The sequence below is a fragment of the Rousettus aegyptiacus genome, unplaced genomic scaffold (assembly GCF_014176215.1).
Source record: "Rousettus aegyptiacus isolate mRouAeg1 unplaced genomic scaffold, mRouAeg1.p scaffold_m13_p_3, whole genome shotgun sequence".
Lineage (NCBI taxonomy): Eukaryota > Metazoa > Chordata > Mammalia > Chiroptera > Pteropodidae > Rousettus > Rousettus aegyptiacus.
The window spans coordinates 30,254,976-30,275,928 of record NW_023416306.1 but is presented as its reverse complement, the minus strand read 5'-3'; the positions used below and the strand labels follow the sequence as shown (position 1 = coordinate 30,275,928).

Sequence of the window (20,953 nt, the reverse complement as noted above, 5' to 3'; positions counted from 1 at the left end):
ACATCTTAATTGTTAAAGTTTTGTTCCAGGAGAGAGCCCCATGAGGGGCTTTCCGAAGTTGGGTTCAGTGAGGAAATCTTTTTATTTGAGTGAGAATGAATAGCAGCTAATAGCAAAAAGAGGCCATTCCAGATTACATAGGCCATGTTTACACTTGTTCCTCATCTATAGCCTCTTGGGAACAGGGAGAGGCCACAGGACTATCTGGTTCACCCTGCACCTTTTTCTTTAAGAACTTGTGGGAGAAATAACTTTATTCGCCACTACCAGAAATAGAGAAACGAGGGTACATTATCCTAGTCCCAACATTTCTCTGCAATTCTAGCCCCCAATCTTCTAAGATATGTGCAAAGAGTTTTGGAAAAGACTCAGCATTTGGAGGAGTCTGGGAGTAATCCTAGACTATTTGTTCTATTCTACCCCCCATCCTACCCCCAATGACACATTTAATTAAGTCATGTAGATTTCTATACCCTAAATCTCTTTTGAATCTACCTCCTCCAATTTAACCCCTCAGCCACTGTTCTAATTCAGACTCTCACTTCTCATCACAATTACCACAGAGTCTCCTAACTGATCTCTTTATCTCCTAATTCAATATTCATACTCTGATTAGAGTGAGATTTCTAAAGTGCAAATCTATTCAAATACTGGTTATAGTGTAAATTGTGTCTGCCCATAACTGAATAGATTCCAGTTTCTGGGGATGCAAATTAATTTTGTCTAGTAGAAAATATACATGTCTAACACATCCTCATTTGAACTGGTTTTAATATCTTATTGGTTCCCTCATTAATAAGTGAGCGTAATATTTATTTTATATTTGTATAAGATTCATGATTTTACCTTTTTTGAAAATTATCCCTTAACACAAGTAACTGGAAGTAACTCACACTTGCTGAATGAAAGAAACTATATGAATGGATAGAAGGATAGGTCATCTACCCAGGGCAGGAATCAAGGTGAAAGGCCTCAAGCACCTGGCCAGTAGTCTCTTTGTGTATAGACTTGGCTCCTCCCTATGCAACAGATTGTTCCTTCTCAGCTACTCGGGCCATTGGTAAGTAAAAGATAATCACTCACACAGTTCTCAAATTTCCATTATAAGTCCAACCATGAGTAAGAATGTATAGTTCTTTCCCTAATTCCAAATTATCAGGGGAGGGATGCTAATTGACCTACTTTGGAATAAGTCCCTACCCTGGACCATTTAACCGTACAAAAATGTAGCTTTTCATTGGTCCCCCTGTTGGCAGTCCTAGCCCTCTCCACTTCATCCTCAGAATTTTATTTCTAAAATTCGTATTTGATTCGCCATTCCTACTTCTGCAGAAAGCCCCTCAGTGTCTCTCCACTGCTTACAGGTGAGTCCCAGCTCATTAGTATGTCACAGGAGGCTCTTCGTTATCACACCTCTGATCATGTCTGCTTATGCTCTCTCCATTGCATCTCACACCTCCATCATATCAATTATTTTGCCCGTTTTTTTGCTCGTGCTGATTCCCCCATACTCTTAATCTCCTATTCATTCTTCAAAACTCATCTCATACCACTTCTGTGAAGCCTGAGGATGTATTACACAGTATGACATTTACCTGCTTCTTAATTGTGACCCAACAGCCGGTAAGTGCCTAGAGTACAAGGTCTCAGCCTCTCTTTCACAGAACGTAGAACCTGGTGGGCTTCTAATAACTATTTGTTGAATGACTGCCTGGCCCTAACCCCTCCTTCAGCTAAAAGAAGGAAACAATATGATCCTCAATGTCCCCCACTCCACACACACACACCCTGTCTGCTGTAAGGAGCAGGAAGTGTATGAGTGATGTTAAAAAAAATTATTCATGACATTTGTTAAATAAGGCAAACTTTATTTAAGGGGGGACCATCATAATAGGTATAGGGACCACTGCAATGGATCTTGCAGTGGGGGAGAGATTGAGCTCAACTCAGACCCCAACAAAGATAAGTGGAGATTTATAGCCATGGAGCAGTGGTCAGAGTCAGTGGATGGAAAATTACAGTCTTGGTCTGCTATAATACCACAGATCTGGTAGCTTACAAGCAACAGAAATTTATTTTTATTTTTTTTTAAGTTTATTGGGGTAACATTGGTTAATACAATTATATACTTTGGAAATTTATTTCTCATAGTTCTGGAGGCTGGAATACTGAGATCAGGGAGCAGAGTAGGCAGACTTCGTGTATCCTACCTAACCTGGAGGATTTGGGCTAGGGAGCTCTGTGAGAAGAGCTATAACAGCACTAACCGTATTTATGCAGGCTCTACCCTCATGACTTAATCACCTCCCAACAGCCTCATCTACTAATACTATCACCTCTGGGAGGTAGAATTTCAACAAATGAATTTTGGAGGGACACACACATTCAGACCATAGCAATTACTAGGGGAAAACATCAGGGATGAGGGGGATTCTTGCTAGACCCGCTCTACAAATTCTTGCTGAAGCTAGGCCAGGGTAATAAGATAGGGAGGATGGTCAGATACCAAGGATGGGGGATTTTCACTAAACAGACTTAACAGGATTCTTGCTCAAACTGGGTTCTACAAGGCCAAAGAGTGAAGCCCAAGGTCAAGCCTAGTCCAGCAGAGAACTCAGATAAGCCCGATTAAAGTTTTGGTCAAAGGAGTCTTTGTCAGGTCCAGGTTTTACCAGGGTTTCTTAACCCTGGTTATGGGTGCGGTGCTTTTTAAAAATACTAAAGCCTAGGCACCACCCCAGTGACTGATTCAATTGGTCTCGACTGAGATCAAGCCTTAGTTTTGCTCGTTTTAATTCCTCAAGAGGTCCGACTGGGAGGGTCAGGGTTGATAATCGGGGCTTTAGGCGAAGGTGGGTAAGCAAGTGCACCTGACTTCGAAGCCAGTAGGCCTGCGGCCCAGGATTCTCCGTTGCAACGCAGCCGAGCAGCGCTTCGCCGGACACCACCCCAGAGGGGCGGGGCGCGGGCCGCAGAAGGCGGGGCCACGGCCGTAACCTCGCCGCTCCCCTCGCGGGAAAGCACTGCGCGTGACTCGCTGCGCACATCGCAGCCGGAGCTAGGGCGGTGGGTGAGCACAACGAGCCCAGTGGGCCGAACCATCGCGCCGTCCCGAGGGGCTGCAAGAGGGCAACCCAGATTGGACCATCGGCGCCGCGGCTGCAGGGGGGACCGGGCGTTACCAACCCGTCTGGAGAGGAGGGGGACACCGGCCTGTCTCGGCTGCAACACGACACCTGGAGGGCGCGAGACGCCGCCGCCGCCGCTGCTGAAGGACCGCGCTGAGGCGAGAAACCAGGTGGGGACTTCTGTTCGGGGCGCGGCGGGGTCCGGAAGACCCTTTATCCTCACGTTTCGAATGATCCGTTAGGAGAAGGTCCTCTGTCCACCTATCCAGCACTCGACACCCCCGCCCTTCCCTTCAGCTCTTTCCCCTCGTTCCCTCAGCTCCATCCTTCCGGTCTCTTTCGACCTCCTGGACCCACTTTATCCTAAATCATCTTCCTGACCCTTCAGCTTTACCATCCAGTGGACCCTCAAACTCAGGACCACCCATCCCTTTGGGCGTCACCCGGGATCCACCCCGACCGTCTCCTCAAACTGTCCCTTCGGAGACACCCTTTTATATGCCCAGTAGTCACCGCTGTACTCTCATCTGTGACGGCCCTAGGGGAGCGCCAAGGCCCAGCATCCAACCCCGTGACAGCCGCGGGGGTCTCCGCACAGCTAGTCTCAGCCTGGGCCTCTGCGCCCTCTGTCCCTTTGGTCCCTTTGGTTCCCAGTCTGATAGCCCTAGCCGGGTTGAGATCTCTCACATCCAGTTTTACCTTGGGAAAACCTTTGGTCTGGCAGTTTGCCAGCCCCCTGCCACAGCAATACCTGCTGCAAAGGGCACCGTGATCCCGTTGTCCAGGACTAGCTTGGGACTGCCAGCCTGGCCTTATGGACACCAGGAGACTGCCCTGGATGCAAGGACCTTACACTATTCCTTTGTATCCCCAGCGCCCAGAATAGTGTCTGACGTATGGTAGCATTTAGTAAATATTTCATGGGTGGATGAATGAATGAATGAATGAGCCCAATGCGGAGGCTGTGAGGCAGAGTGCTTTAGTGGGAAAGATGTCACTAAATACATGAAGGGGAGAAAAAAGAAAAGCATGGGGGAAATTACTTGTGGTGCTCATATAGGGAGCATAAAGCTGAATATATTCAGTCTTGCAGTTCATGATATGAATTTCTATGTGCCAGCGGTTTTCCACTTATGTTCTGTTTACAAAATAAGTCAGGGCTGGAGCTGCAGAGATTTCTTATTGGTTTGTGCCTTAGAGGCTGCTCAGATAATCTTGAAAGAGCTTTGCCAGGGTGAACTGCTCCTCTTGCCCTAGAGACTAACTGCTCCCTCTGGGGAAGAATTCTGGAGGCCAGCCACAGCCTTTAAAGCTGACTCAGTGTAGCTGGTCAGCAGGTGCCTCAGGCAGGTTGGAGGAATGAAGAACCTCAGTTATTTTACCCTTTAGCTCCTGGGTACCCAAACTGAACCACCCCTACCTTAACCCATCATCTCAGAGACAGGAGGGATAGATTATCCCAGAAAGGCCTAGTATGAGAGATATCAAAGATTCCTAAATACTACTCTACTATAATCAGGCCATATGGGCTGTTTGTACCTCAGTAGACCAGAGTCCAACAGGGATTATGGCTACATGAACAATGTCAGTAATAAACAAGAACCTGTGCCTTTTAAAGATAAAATTGTCAAAGAACAGAAAGCGTGAAGCCTGTTTTTATTGATTTCTAGGATGACTTAAATAGATTCAGTTTCCTGAAAGTAAAACAGGATTCAGAGACCTCAGTTTTAGCCCAGATTTCTTGGGGAAGTAGATAATATTGCTGAATGATGATGAAACAATGACTGGACAGCTGTAGGAGTTTTTAAGCTAAGAAGTAGTTACCTGACTAGTAGTAAGTAACATTATTGTAACTGGTGCTCAGAGTGCATGTCATCTTTAGATGAAAATAGTGATTGGAGTTTCTTTGGAGGCGGTGATATGGCTTACAGAAAGGAAGAGAGATCCTACCGCTATCCCTGGTATTCTGTTACCTGTGCCACTCCTGCTGTATGGTCATAGGGCATTAACCACCATTGTTTCTCCTTTGTTTGACCCAGACCAAATCTGATTTCCTCTGATTTTTTTTTTTAACTCCTAAAGCACCTGGTATTCCTAGGTGGTCTCCCATTTGAGTACTAACCAGGCCCGACCCTGCTTAGCTTCCAAGATCAGAGGAGATCAGGCATGTTCAGGGTGGCATGGCCGTAGAGTCTCTGATTTTTATGTTAAGTGTTTAAGGTCACCTTCTGAGGCCAGGTCTGCTGCCTAACAGGAGTCTTGGTATGTTTTCATCCATTTCTGGCTTCGATTTATCCCTCTTCATTTTCTCTCTTTCCTACCTTCTGACCTATCTCTATAGTCTTGGGTCAGAGAAACCTAAAGCAGAGAGAGGCTCCTAAGTAGTTAGATTAAGGATGGGCATGTAGTCAGGAGAGGAGACTAGTACTTTTTTTTTTATTTTGGTAGTGTGTGTGTATACATACAGACACACACATGCACACATTTATTGCTAGGAATTGGCTTACATGATTGTGGGGTGCTAGCTAGGCAAATCCCAATTCATTGGGCAGGTTGGCAGACTGGAAACTCTTGGGAGGAGCTGATGTTGAAGTCTACAGATAGAATTTCTTCTTCCTCAGGGAAACCTCAGTTCTGCTTTTAAGACCTTTCAACTAATTATATGGGGCGCACCCAGATTATAGAGTATAATCCCCTTTCCTGAAAGTTGACTGATTGTAGATGTTAACTGCATCTACAAAATATCTTCACAGGAATGCTTAGATTAGTGTTTGATTGAATAACTTGGTACCATGGCCTAGACAAGCTGACACATAAAACTAATCATTACAGTTTGTCCTTGTCAATTTGGCAGTCATACATATTTCCTTAAACCATACTTAATCTCCAAATAAAAACAATAGCAAAATTATACTTCCACCTAACATGATCTTGTTATCCTGCATATAACCAAAACTGTGCCAACTGTTTCCCCAAAGAGAATACAGTCCTCGGGTGTTGTTCACTCTTCTTGGTATCCTTTAATCTAAATACTGAGGTATAAACTTAGTGTATGGCCATGCTACCCTGAATGTGCCTGATATCATCTGATCTCATGAAGCTAAGCAGGGTCAGGCCTGGTTAGTACTTGGATGGGAGACCATCTAGGAATACCAGGTGCTAAAAGTGTTAAAAACAAAAAAAAAGAGAGATTAAACTTAACTATAATTAATACATCTTATGTTAGACGATAAGGGGATAAGAGAGGGAAGAAAATAAAAGTACTTGCTTTACATATGTACATATGTTAGATATATACATTCATAAGAAAATAAAAAAATACTCATAACTCTTAACCTGCTCTTTGTTTTTCTTCTTTTACTACCTTCTAATGTACTACGTAGTTTATTGTGTTTGTTGTTCACTGTTATGTCCTATGCACTTAAAACAATGTCTGGCACATAGTAGATGCTCATCAGTAGTATTATTTTTTAATTTATAGAATGGATAAAAGAAAGGAAATGATGTTAGTAGTATTTTTGTCTCCTTGTCTAGCATAAGTAGTTGATCTTGATTGACAATAGGAGGCAAATATCTGGTTCCCATCCCAGGGGCTAGTAAACTTTAGTTAGCCTGGCTAGATAGAGGCTTATCGATTTTGTTGATCTTTCCAAAGGACCAGCTTTTGATTTTGTTGATTTTCTCTAATGGTTTCCTGTTTTCAGTTTCATGGATTTCTGCTCTAATCTTTATTATTCTTTTTCTTATGTCGATTTTAAATTGCTCTTCTTTTCCTAGTTTCCTAAAGTGGAAACTTAGATTATTGATTTTTGACCCTTCTTCTTTTCGAATATGTGCATTCAATGCTATAAATTTTTCTCTAACCACTGCTTTCATTGCATCCCACAGATTTTGATAAGTTGTGTTTTCATTTTCATTTACTTCAGAATATTTTAAAATCTCTCTTGAGATTTCGCCTTTGATCCTATGTGTTATTTTTTTGAAAGTTTTATTTTTTTAATTTAATTTATTGAGGTGACATTGGTTAACAAAATTATATAGGTTTCAAGTGTATAATTCGATAGTACCATATATTTGACCCCCATTACCCTTATGTACCTCCCCCTGCCCTTTCCCTCTGGTAACCACTTAACTGTTTTCTGTATATGAGTTTTCGTTTCTATTGTTCATTTGTTGCTTTCAGTTTTATATCACATATATAAGTGAAATCATATGTTTCTCAACTTTTTCTGTCTGACTTATTCCACTTAGCATTTTAATCTCAAGAGCCATCCATATTGTCTCAAATGGCAGTATTTAATCTTTTCTAATGGCTGAGTAATATTCCATTGTATATATGTACCACATCTTCTTTATCCAGTCATCTATCAAAGGACACTTTGGTTGTTTCCATGACTTGGCCACCGTAAATAATGTGGCAGTGAACTTTGGGGTATGTCTATTCATGCGGATAAATGTTTTCAAATCTTTTGGGTAGGTACCCAGAAGAGGGATTGCTGGGTCATATGGTAATTCTATTCTCAATTTTTTGAGGAACTTTCGTACTGTTTTCCATTGTGGCTGCACCAATGTACATTCCCACCAGCAATATATGAGGGTTCTTTTTTCCCAACAACCTCTCCAACCCTTATTACTTGTCTCGTTGATGATAGTCATTCTAACAGATGTGAGGTAGTATCTCATTGTGGTTTTGATTTGCATTTCCCTAATAGCTAGTGAAGTTGATCATCTTTTCATATGTCTGTTGGTCATTTTTATGTCTTCTTGGGAGAATTGTCTGTTCAGGCCCTCTGCCCATTTTTTAATTAGATCCTTTGTTGTTGTTGTTGTTGTTGAGTTTTATGAGCTTTTTATATATTTTGGATATTAGCCCCTTTTCAGAGGTGTTATTTGCGAATATCTTCTCCAATTCATTTGGTTGCCTCTTTGTTTTGTTGGTGGTTTCTTTTGTTGTACAGACGCTTTTTAGTTTAATATAGTCCCATTCATTTTTGCTTTTACCTCCCTTGCCTTTAAGGTCAAATTCATAAAATCCTCTCTAAAACCAAGGACCATGAGTTTAGTACCTGTGTTTTTTTTTTCTATGCAATTTATTGTTTCAGGTCTTATATTTATTATGTCTTTGATACATTTTGAGTTAATTTTGGTGTGTGGTGACAGATAGAAGTCTAGTTTCATTCTTGGCATGTGGCTTTCCAGTTTTCCCAGCACCACTTATTGAAGAGGCTTTCTTTTCTCTGTTGTATGTTTTTGGCTCCTGTGTCAAAAATTATTTACCCATATATATGTGGGTCCAAAGTCTCAATTCTGTTCCATTGATCTGTTTGTCTGTTTTTCTGCCAATACCATGCTGTTTTGATTATTGTCGCTTTTGTTAGTCAGTACATTTTTAATGAGCTTTTATACTTTTCCCTGTATATGCTTCCAGTTAAGACCTCAGTAACCCCAGAAATGCTCTGAATTGTTTTATTTGTTTTCTCTTCAACTTCCAATACTTCCAAGTATTGCCAGATGCCAAGTTCAATTTGAATTTCAGATAAACGACAAGGTGTCTTGTATTTTTATTTGCTAAATCTGGCAACCTTAGTTCATGGGGAGGCTTATGAGTTCTAATTTTCTCTCTGCAAATTAAGGACAATAACTCATTCTTTTCTTCTGTTACTCATACACAATGACTGAGCACCCTAACAAAAGTCACTTGACTGAGATGGCTCACTGCATGTTAGGGTAAGGTCAGGCCCTCTAGAGATAGTCCAATTGGTCAGTGCTGAGGTTACCCAAAAAACACCCACACAGACATTGGTATATATGATAATTTTAGTTCCTGTCAGTTGAGTTCATCATGCAAAATTATTTTGAGTGGCCAGATATCAACATTGTTCTGAGAGAGATGTCCATGAGTGGGGGGTGGAGGGAGGTGTGAGGTAGATTCTAAAAGAAAAGTATTACTCAGAACCTCTCTTTTACCACAGTTACTCTTTTTCTGTGTGTGGTAAAATATACCTAACACAAAATTTACCATTTTAACGATTCTCAAATGTATGGTTCAGTGGCATTAAGTACATTCACTTTGTTGTCCAACCCACCACCATCAGCCATCTCCAGAACTTTTTCACCTCAAACTGAAACTCCATACCCACTAGACAATAATTCCTCATTTCCTTTTCCCTCAAGTCCCTGGTAACCACCGTTTTATTTTCTTTCTCCATGAATTTGACTACTCTGGGTACTTCATATAAGTTGAATCGTACAATATTTGTCTCTTTGTAACTGGCCTATTTCACTTAACATAATGTCTTCAAGATTCTTCCATGTTGTAGCTTATATTTGAATTTCCTTCCTTTTTGAATATGAATAATGTTCATTGTATATATATATACCACCTTCTGTTTATCCATTCATCCATCAATGATCACTTGGGTTACTTCTACAGTTTGGCTATTGTGAATAATGCTGCTATGAACATGGGTGTACGAGTATGTTTGAGCTTCTGCTTTCAATTCCTTTGGATATGTATGTGCCTAGAAATGGAATTGCTGGATTGTATGGTAATTCAATGCTTGCTTTTTTGAGCAACTGCCATACTGTTGTTTACAGTGGCTGTACCATTTTACATTCCCACAGGAATATAGAGTTCCAATTTTCCTTGCCAACACTTATTATTATTATTATTTTAATAATAGTCATCCTAATGGTTATAAAGCAGTATCTCATTGTGCTTTTGATTTGCATATCTCTAATGACTAGTGATGTTCAGCATTTTTTCATGCTTATTGGCCATTTTTATATCTCCTTTGGAGAAAAGTCTATTGAAATCCTTTGCCCATTTTTAAATTGGATTATATGTCTTTCCATTGTTGAGTTGTAGGAGTTTTTTATGTATTTTGGATAGAAGTCCCTTGTCAAATATGTGATTTGCAAATACATTCATCCATTCCATGGGTTGCCTTTTCACTCTTTTGATAATCCTTTCATGCATAAAAGTTTTAAATTGTGATGAAGACCACTTTTCCTATATTTTCTTTTGTTGCTTGTGCTTTTGATGTTATATCCAAGAAATTATTGCCTTTCTCCTGTGTTTATATAGTTTTATCTCTTATTGTTAGGTCTTTGGTCCATTTTGAGTTCATTTATATATATAGTGCTAGATAAAGGCCTGACTTCATTCTTTTGCATATGGACATCAGTTTTCTCACCACCATTTGTTGAAAAGGCTGTCCTGTCCTCATTAAATAAGCTTGGCATTCTTGTTGAAAATCATTTGACCAGGTATGCCAGGGTTTATTTCTTGGCATTTCGTTATATTCCATGGGTCTATGTGTCTGTCTTTGTGCCAGTACCACACGCTTGATTACTGTAGCTTTGTAATAATATTAGAAATAAGGAAATATGAGTCCTCCAACTTTGTTTTTCTTTTTCAAGATTATTTGGACTATTCAAGATCCCTTAAGATTCCATATGAATTTTAGGATGGAGTTTTCTATTTCTGCAAAAAAAAACAAAAACAAAAACAAATGTCATTAGGATTTTGAAAGAGATTTCATAAAATCTATAGATTGCTTTGGGTAGCATTGACTTTTTTTGTTATTATTATTATTATTATTATTATTGAAAGAACACATAACATGAGATCTACCCTCTTAACAAATTTTTAAGTGTGCAATATATTGTTGATTATCGGTACACTTACACAGATCTCTAGAGCTTGTTCATCTTGGTTAACTGGAACTTTGTACTCATCGAATAGCAACTACTCACTTTCTTCTCCTCCAGCTCCTGGCAACTACCGTTCCACTCTTTGATTCATGAATTTGACTATTTTAGATACCTCATATAAATGGAATCAGGCAGTATCTCCCTTTTGTGATTAGCTTATTTCATCTAGCATAATGTCCATATCTGTGTTGCATATTGCTGGTACTGACATCTTAACAATATTGTCTTACAGTCCATGAACACAAGATATCTTTCCATTTATTTGTGTCTTCTTTAATTTCTTCCAGCAACATTTTGTATTTTTCAGTGTACAAGTCTTTAACTTCCTTGGTTGAGTTTATTCCTAAGTATTTTATTCTTTTTTTATGTAATTGTAAAGAAATTGTTTTCTTAATTTCCTTTTCGGATTGTTTATTGTTAGCACATACAAACACAACTTATTTTTATGTGTTAATTTTGTGTCCTGTAACTTTGCCAGATTCATTGATTAGTTCTAACAGTTTTGGAGGGAACCTTTAGCGTTTTCTAAATGTCATCTGCAGAGATGCAGATGCCGTTATTTCTTTTTCTTGCCTAATTGCTCTGGCCAGGATTTCCAGTACTCTGTTGAATAGAAATGGCAAAAGTGAACCATATTTCCTCTTAACACACAGTCTTATGGATTTGAGGATTTGATATGCAAGTATGTAATAGATACTGAGAACAAAACTGTATTTTAGCCTAGTATATTAATTAGTGAGTCATCAAGAAAAAGTTGTTATAGTCTATATACCATATAGAAAACAAAAGTATATGAAGGTAAAAGTATACGTTTTAAAACAGTTTTATCAAAATACTTAAAGTTTTTTTTAGTTAATTTTAATAATTAAAGAAGAAAACCTCTGTTCTCTGGAATTCTTGGTTTAATAAGATAGTCTTTTATCTTCTCCGGGAAGATGAGACAGTGAGCTCTGAAATGTCTGCTATGTTTTTGACTCCTTGTATGAGGTCCTCGCAGTCAATGACAATGGATTGGTAACTGGGTGAAGAGAAAAACAGGGCTAGTTAACTTCTGGCTAGGATTTGTTATCTTAAGATCCAAAGTCTGTATTAACCTGTTTATCTTATTATCCTAAAATCTGCATTTAACTTGTTTATCTGTTTTTATACTTTTTACTTCCTTTCTTTTCTTGTACAATTCTTTTTAAAAAAAATACAATACAGTCTTATATTTAGCATACTCGGGGAAAAATAAAGTTATTTTTATCCATGGTCAGGTAAAGGAAAAAAGGAGAGCAGAGTGTTGCTAAAGTCAGCATAGATAGGGTCTAGGTGACCCCACAGAAGAAAGTGAAAACTCTAGAGGAGAAAGTTGGAGACCTACAGCTGATCTCATTCATCTTAGAGTTGTTTCTCTAATAAAATATTCTTTTCTTGTTTTTTTTTTTTGAAGGGTTGTATTCTTTTTATTTAAGGATACAGCCAAACTTTGCTATCCAAACCAACATATTCTTTGAGGGTTCTGCATAGCTAGTTTTTCTGTAAGGCTAATCATTTCCTTTTAAATATCCCTCAAAGCATAGTGATTTAAACATTTCTTTCTCACATGTATTACTGTATAACCAACCACCCTAAAACTTTGTGGCTTAAAACAATGGTAAATTATGTCTCATAATTTTGTGAGTTGGTTAGCTGGGATTTTTTCAGTTCCAGAAGAGGAGTTCTAGAAATGTTTTGAATAGAAGCACTATTGGGGTGAATTAAGTCTCCCGAAGTCACTACTTTGAAAGATGTCTCTTACTTGGTTTTGCAAGAGCTATTCTACTTCTTTAAAATATTATTCTCATTACTCTATACTTACTTCTGTAGTTTACTTCTTAGATAGTATAGTATCTATTTCAGTTTACCAACTGGTTTATATAACTTGCTTTGCCTAACTTTCAACACAGCAACCTACAATATTTTTAGATTATTCATCCCTAATGATAGTGCTTGGAGAAGGGAGGCCTGGACACAGGACCGCCTGCCCCATTATGCATTTATGAGTCCCTTCTGACAACCAAGTGGTGATAACAGTTACCAAGGATCATTGATCTTATGAGAATGAAAGACAACCATGACTTTTTATTGAATTATGAGAATGTGTAGTAGAGAATAGAGAATTTCAAACTTTGGTTAGAGAAGTTTTTAATAGGAAATTTTACAATTTCTATATGGTCAAATCTTTGGTTTTCTTTTGTGATTTCAGTACTCTAGGAATCTATATCCTGAATGTAGGGCTTTGGGGTGAGGATCTCTCTAAGAAATTTACCTCTTTTTTTCCAACTTTGTTGAGATATAATTGACATATAATTGACATATAACTTTGTGTAAATATAAGGTGTAGAATGTGTTGATTTAATAGACTGATATATTGGAAAATTATTACCACATAGAGTTAGTTAAACCTTCATCACTTCACATAATTACCATTTCTTTTTTGTGGTGAAAACAATTAAGGTCTACTCTCTTAGCAATTTTCAAGTATGTAACACAGCATTGTTAACCCTAATCAATCACATGCTGTATATTAGATCCCTTAGGCATCTTATAAGTGGAAATTTGTACGCTTTGACCAATATATCACCATTTATCTACCCCCCCCCCCAGCCCCTGGAAACCACTGTTCTCCTTTCTGTTTCTATAAGTTTGGTTTTTTTAAGAATCTACATATAAGCCATATCATATAGTATTTGTCTTTCTTTTTCTGACTTATTTCAATTAGCATAATGCCCTCAAGATTCATTCATGTTGTCACAAGATTTCCTCCTTTCTCATGGCTGAATAATGTGAGGAACTCTCTTTATACATACCTTAAAGTATCCTAGGATTTTACAATCATTTTTTTAAAAATATACTTAAACCTAGTAAAACCCTACATCTGAATGAACATAACCCCCCACCTTCTCCATGACTGTACTCGAACAGCTAAACATTGCTGGAGAAAATTGTACAGCTCAGCAAATTTAGTATCACTTTAAATTCATCACCACCTAACCCAAACACAGTAAGCTTGGCCAGCAATCTTACTGTATTTATCTAATAGTGTTGTTCCTCCACTTATTATAACATTTCATACCTTCATTATCCTCCTCAGGCTTTGACCCTCTCTTTGTCCTCTTTATACTTTATTAATGACCTTGACTCATACACCTCAGAAAAGAAAAAGGAAGCCATCAAACCTGAACTCTCTCACTTCCTACCACCAATCTGCAAATGTATCTACAGCCATCCGCTTCTTATCAGTTGCAATGAAGGAAGTATCCCAGCTCCTAAAAAAAAATCTGTCCCTCCCTGGTGCACTGGAATGCATACTCTCCCACTTTATCTTTTCAGCCATGGTAGTGCCCTGAAATATACACAACTGATTGCCTACCCAACAACTCTTTCCCCATTGAAACAGAACAGAACTTATTTAGGTATCCACCCTGTCCCCACTGGCCTCTGAATGTTAACATATCTGGATGTAATGGTTGAGATGGTAACAGCCATCCTGTCACCCAGTGATAGAAAATATGAGTGACATGTTGAGCCTCTGAATTAACTTACCCTACAGTAACTCTATCTCTGGTCTTCATGATATATGTGACTAATACATTTCTTCGGTTGTTTAAGCTGTTTCGAGACTGTTTTTATGTCCATATAGCAGGGTATCATACCTAAGTAAGACGCTTTTTAAGCTACCCCAAACAAATCTGTGTTCTGAGTAAAAACACGTAATCACCATACAAATGGAACTTCACAATAGTTCTCTGATGCCATGCCACTCACTGTCACTCACCCCTTTTGATCTGTGTGCTGCTCCTCAGTTCAACCTATATAGAAATTCTGGAGTCTCTACTGCTTCTCGGTGATGTTGCTTCATCATTTAATCCTTCTCTTTTCTAAACCTTCAGCATCACTGGAGAGGAAGTCATTTTTAAAAAGAAAAGGAAAGGAAGGAAGGAAGAAAGGAAGGCAGGAGGGCAGACAAATTCATTTCTAAGAACTGAAAAACATGAGTCTCCAAATCGAAAGGGTCTAGCACAACAAATAGAAATAACCTACCCGAAGGTACATCATCATGAAAATTGAAACACTATAGATATGGAGAAATTTCACAACTCTTTTTTAAAAAAATAAAGTTAATTACAAATATCAGGAATCAGAATAGCATTGGACTTAACAATAATGCAATCTAATTAGTAAGCAATGGAACAATGCTTTCAAATTTCTGAGAGGAATTCTAGCCTAGGATTTTATGTACAGCCAAATTATTAACTGTGAAAGTTTAAAATATATATTTTCAGACATTCATTTCAAAAGTGTTCCTTCTGTGTGTATCCTTTCTTAGGAAGCTGCTACAGAGTATGCTCCCCCCAAAATGAGAGAGTAAACAAGAAAGAAGAAATCATGGGATCTACAACCCAGGGCAACTAACATAGGAGAAAGGCAAAAGAAATTCCTAGGTTGATGATAATGAAAAGCCCAGCATGTTAGTGGTATTGTAAGCCCAGACAGGAGTACGTTCAAAATGTATCAGGAGAACAGAAAGTTCCAGAGGAATATCTTAAGGGGAAAAAAATGAACCATGTTGACCATTTGGAAAATTATTTTGAGAGGGATTTTTATACTTCTGCTAGAGAATTCTAGCAGAGTTCTAGAAGAATTAGGAACAAATATATAGAAAAATAAACAAACTGAAAAAGACTCAAGTATTAAAAATTATATTATAAATTATATAGTAATAATAAAGGTTTACAGACTTATCAAGTTTACAGACTTATCATCGTAAACACTGGATGTTAATTTAATCAGAAGTTGTGGGGAAGGTGGGTATAAAAATGCTAAGTTTTTGTCTTCCATATAGGAAGTCAAAAGAGAATGTTTAAAAATCAAGAAATTAAATAAGCATATTATTTATAAACATGAACATAAATACCAGATGAGGCAATTAAAATATTTGAAGGTAGTGGTCTCTGGAGAACAACACAGAAGTGGAAAGGAATGAAGCTGAGGATTGCTATTTTTTCATCATAAACTTTATAGTTCCATTTAATTTTGTAACCATGTACGTATATTAATCGACAAAATAAATATTAAGTTGAAAGTAGATCTCCTAATGAATCACCCTGTACTGTCACATTTCTCTATGCTAACAGCCAAACTTCATTGACTACCATGCTGTCCCTTTACTTCTGTACCCTCTTCTGTCTAACTTAATTTCCTACCAGCTCCCTAAAATTGCTTCTGTCAAGATCACCAATGAACTCCCAGTTGTCAAATGTGATAGACATCTTCAGTCACACTGGCTTTCTTTCAGTTTTTCTAAGATACTAGCCACTTCCCTGCCTCAGGGCTTTCAGACATGTCATGCCCTCTTCCTGAAATATTCCCCACTCTTTACCTGTTTAACTTCTTTCAACTTACATTTCAAGGCTCAACTTAAACATCATTTTACCAAAAGAAGCCTTCCCTGACTCGAAATGAAGTCTTTAATCAGTCTTAATTAGGTCCTCTTAATACTCTACTTTTTTTCATGGCATTTATCACATTTTGTATTATATTTTTATTTGTGTGATTGTCTTCCTCTGCTAGATCATAAACTCCATGAGGACAAGAATTATATGTATTTTTTTACCACTATATTTCTAGCAATAGTCTTAATTCTTTGGCCCCCTAGGAATCTTTGCCCAAGGATTAAATCAATATCCCTTGAAAGAGGTATTGAAGGAAGGCCTAGAATTAGAGTGCTAATCATAGAAATTAAAAGAGAAGGTAGACTAGGGAAACTTTTCTAAAGCAGAAGCTATGAGACTTGGACAGCAACACATGGTATACATGTCTGGAAATAATTAGACCCTTTAAGGAAAATCTTGTCAGCCCATGAGTTTATGGGGATGACTCACTTTCAGTGTGTTCTGCTGACAGTGATTCAGGTAGTCATGTACCTGGATTCACTGTGTTCACTGGGTGGGAAACTCTTGATTAACAGATAACTCTCGATTAACAGATAACTTGCAGATTTACTTTAACTTTCTTTCTGTGTATTCCCTTGGGATGTTACCTAGGACAGAGCCACTTTCCAATTTATAGGACCACAAAGAACAGAGCTATGAAGGCTAAACAATTTAAGGTGGTGTGCCTACTGAAAAGAAAAGCACTGGGTATGATGACAAGTGACAAGATTCCCTGTTGTAAATTGTTCATTTGAACAGTAGTGCAGTCTCAAAAGCACAATGGGAGAGATTTCAGTTCAAGAGAAGAAGAGATTCCTGATTAATATTTATTATAGTTCCATTAACTGAGCCCTCACTGAATACCAGTCACTGTAGTAGGTGTTTTCTTTATTGTCTCTCACTACCACCCTGTAAGAGAGGTATTATTATCCTCATTTTACAGGTGAAGAAACTCAGGCTGAGGGAGATCAAAAAACTTGCCCAGTGCAGGGGACAGAGGGAGCACCTGGGGGGATCATTTTATGAACTATATAGATATCTAACCAACATACTGTATACTTGAAACTAATTTAAATAAATAAATTTAAAATAATAATTATAATAATAACTTCCCCAGTGCTTCAGAATTAATCCTTAAGAGCAGAATTCTATACCAACCTTTTCTTAGCTTTCTGTGTTGACCAGAAAGAAACAAAAGTGAATGACCTGAAGCTGGAAAGAGCAAACAGGGTTCTTTTTCTTTATTATAATGGACAGTAATTTGTTAGCAGAAGTGAGTTCCAGTGCCTTAAATAAAAGTGTGTAATGTAAATAGGGGCTGAACTCCAGCAAAATAAATGGGAATAAAAATAGAGCTCAACTGAGAGCACATTATTGATAGATTCTGGTGACTTCTTCGAGGACCAGAGTTTTCAGTTCACATATAGATAATTTTGGTCACCAATTCAGTATAAGCTTGTCCCTGATTAATAAATATGCTAATTGGCCTTCCTAGACAGAGCTGGCTTTTATGGATTAGCTGTCTTTCCTTTGAATACAGCACATTCCAAAGGCCCACTTTGTATGGTCATAGTTGCCTGATATTTTTGTTTAGGCTCCCCAGTTGAAATATAAGCTTCAATGAAGGCAAGTACCAGGTCTATTTTGTTCACATAATATGATGCCTGCATTTCATAGGTGCTCAGTTAATTTTTGTTGACGGTTCATTTAGTCCTTGGGCAAGACTTTGGTGCCTGAGATTCTCAGGTCCATGAAAAAAATTCTTCCGTAAATCTGCCTAAGCACGGAAGGAAGCCCTTCCAGACCCCTATTGATGTGCTTCTATGTTGGGCTATTGTATTCTCCAGGTCCTGCCTCTTTTGGGTGGGGCCCCAAAGACTTGATGCCATTTGGGCTTGGTTTTGGCAATAAGGTTTGTTCTTGTTCTCAGATTTTAACAATAAATGGATTATGTTATTTCCTGTCCCCACGGGAGCTCAGTGGGACCACAACTGAGGGGCAATAGGAGCACAGACTTACTGCTTTCTCTCCTGGAACCTCTCCATCTCTATCCAGAGATGCTCCAGTATAGGTTGGCCAGTCAGGAAATTCCAAACCCTTTTCTTGAGACTCTAAACAGCTGGAGGAATCTCTCCAGCTGGAGTTGAAAAAGCTGCCAGTGGGGAGAGCCGAGTCTTATGTAACTTTATAGACTGCCCTTTTTTAGGAAAAAAGTTTCTCAGCTAGTGCTGGACTTTTAGACACATCCTGCATTCTTTCCTAGATGCTCAGCAGCCCCATTGGAAGCTGCTAACAGGGCAGAGTTGAAGACTGGGGAGGCTAAGTGGGGAGAGATGAAGAAAGAGAGAGAGAGAGAGAGATCTGTCATTCTGGCTGGAACATACTGTTCTGGTTCTCATGTTGTGGCTCATAGTAACAGTAGAGGGAGTGCAGTGCAGAGGTGAAGGGAACTTCGGGAGAGAAGTTGTACCTGGACGTACTCACCCTGCACATTCCAGAGGCCAAGCACTGTAATCCCTTTATCCTCTCAGCACCCCACACCCCAACAAGGAGGTCTAGAACTCAACAACATATGTAAATATGTCCAAAACTATAATGAATCAAATTCTGCTCTGGAAAAAAGGAAATTTTTCCAATTTAGTTTGGTGAGGATGCGGTTCCTCTCTTAGTACAATTCAGTGAACATTCTAAGCCATGTGCCAGGCTCTAGGCTAGCCCGAGTGAGTACAAAGATGAACAAGACAGTCTCTATTCTTAATATGCAACCAAGGGAGAAAAAAAAACGTATATAAATAGTTATAATACACTTCCTTGCTTTATAATTCTTCAAACTTTATGTAATTCGTGTATACTTAACTCTCTTATAAAGATAACCATCAGGTTCATGTCCTCCTATGAACTTACATGCTAGCTAATTCAAGATAAACAAAAATATAAGAAAATCTCCCCTCTTCAGGTATGACTAGCTATTTTACTAAATTATTCATGAAAGGGCAGGCACAGTTTCAAGAATCCTGTCATCTTAATTGTTTTAATTTCCCTAATTTAAGTGTGAGGCACTTAATACTTTTTACTGTAGTACAGGTATTTATCTTCTTTTGGACTGTAGGTGGGTGAACCCTCATGTCTCCTGTGATGAATATGGTCCATGAGGCCTAGGCTTTCAGGCCTGCGAGGATCCCAGATGGCCCAAAAGATTCTGTCAGCCCATTTATTGCCAGAAAACATAGAAATATAGATAAATAAAAAGGAGAAAATGTGCATGCACCTTTAAAAAATAAAAATGGGATCATACCATGAACCGTACTTTATAAACTGCTTTATTTAGAAAAAACTTTATCATGGGCATAGTTTCATCTCAGCAACTATTCTAATACAATATTATTTTTATGTTTTGTAGAATATTTCTATCATGTATATTACCTCAATTTATTTGATCACAGATGAAAGAGCATTTAGAATATTATTTTCAATTTTTGCTTTTATAAATGGTACTTCGGTGAATATCCATATGTATATATCTTTGTGTACTTTTTATTATTTATTTTATATATATTTCCTAGAAATGGACTAACTAGTATAGTTATTTCAAATTTTGATACATCTTGCTTGGCTACCGTTTTGAAATTTTCATTCATTCAAAACCTTTAATCTATTATGTATGCCAAACATTGTACTAATAGTAAATAATGATATGCAGGGTTCCTGTGTATCATGGAACTTGCTTTCTAGCATTAGAAGCTAAATAAACAATTATGAAACACATGCAAGGAAGTGCAAGGTGCTTTGGAAGCATATAACCAAGGCACATAATGTGGTCTAGGAAACCCATTGAACTTGTGATGTTTCGATTTAAAACCTGAATGATGATTAGAGTTAGCCCAACAAATGGAGGGGCCATGTTCCAGTCAGTACAGAGGTGATGGTGTGACTGTAGGGCAGGGTAGGAGTGGTAAAAGATGAGACTGGAGAGGTAAGTTATGAAGGTCAGAGTACACCTTTAAAGCGTTTGGATTTTATAGAAAGAGCTTTTGAAGGGTGATATAAACAGACTTTATTTTGAAAGGATGTTTCTGGGAGGGGAGACCAGGTTAGAGGCTGATGTAGGAGCTCAGACCATTGGTAAGTATACCTTGGTCTTGGGTAGTAGCATTGGGGATAGAGAAGGATGGACAGAATTAAGACTTGTTGGTTATTGGGATGTGGTAGGATATATAAAGTGGAAACAGATATGAGTAACAGAAACCCAAAACTGGTGACTTAAGTAAGATGAAATTTCTTTCTTTCTTAACAACAACAAAAACCCAGAGGTAGACAGTCCTGAGCTGGTATGGCAGCTCCGCAGCCATCAGGAACCTCGTCCCCTTCCAGTTTTTTCTATGTGCTATACCTAGGCCATCTTTATGGATGGTACTGCAGCTCTCGCCATCACACCTAGCTCCCTAGCTTCAGAATGGTGGAAGAAAGAAAGAAGGATGCAACCTACTCATCTTAAAGAAATTACCCAGAAGTTTCATAAAGAATCATAACTTAGTCAAATGGCCATACCTACCTCCAAGAGAGGTAGAAATGTAGAATTTTAGTTGAGCAGCATTGTACCACCCTGGATATCAGGGTTCTGTTAATTTGAAAGAGAATGGATATTTAGCAACT

At 38.4% G+C, this 20,953-nt stretch overlaps 1 protein-coding gene and 2 pseudogenes across 2 annotated transcripts in view; 2 read left to right on the top strand and 1 right to left on the bottom strand.

Annotated features, from left to right (window-relative positions):
- The first annotated feature begins 3,023 nt into the window (after positions 1 to 3,023).
- The window catches only part of RUSC2 (RUN and SH3 domain containing 2), a 51,729-nt gene continuing 33,799 nt past the window's right edge, over positions 3,024 to 20,953 (top strand). Inside the window, exon 1 of one of the 2 annotated variants that reach the window (XM_016130350.2) lies at positions 3,024 to 3,298. The gene's annotated coding sequence lies outside the window, so the exon portion shown is untranslated. The remainder of the gene's footprint in view (positions 3,299 to 20,953) is intronic. The other variant, XM_036238844.1, reaches the window with a different exon arrangement.
- LOC118601368 lies at positions 5,202 to 5,320 on the bottom strand (annotated as a pseudogene).
- Positions 6,177 to 6,296, top strand: LOC118600532 (annotated as a pseudogene).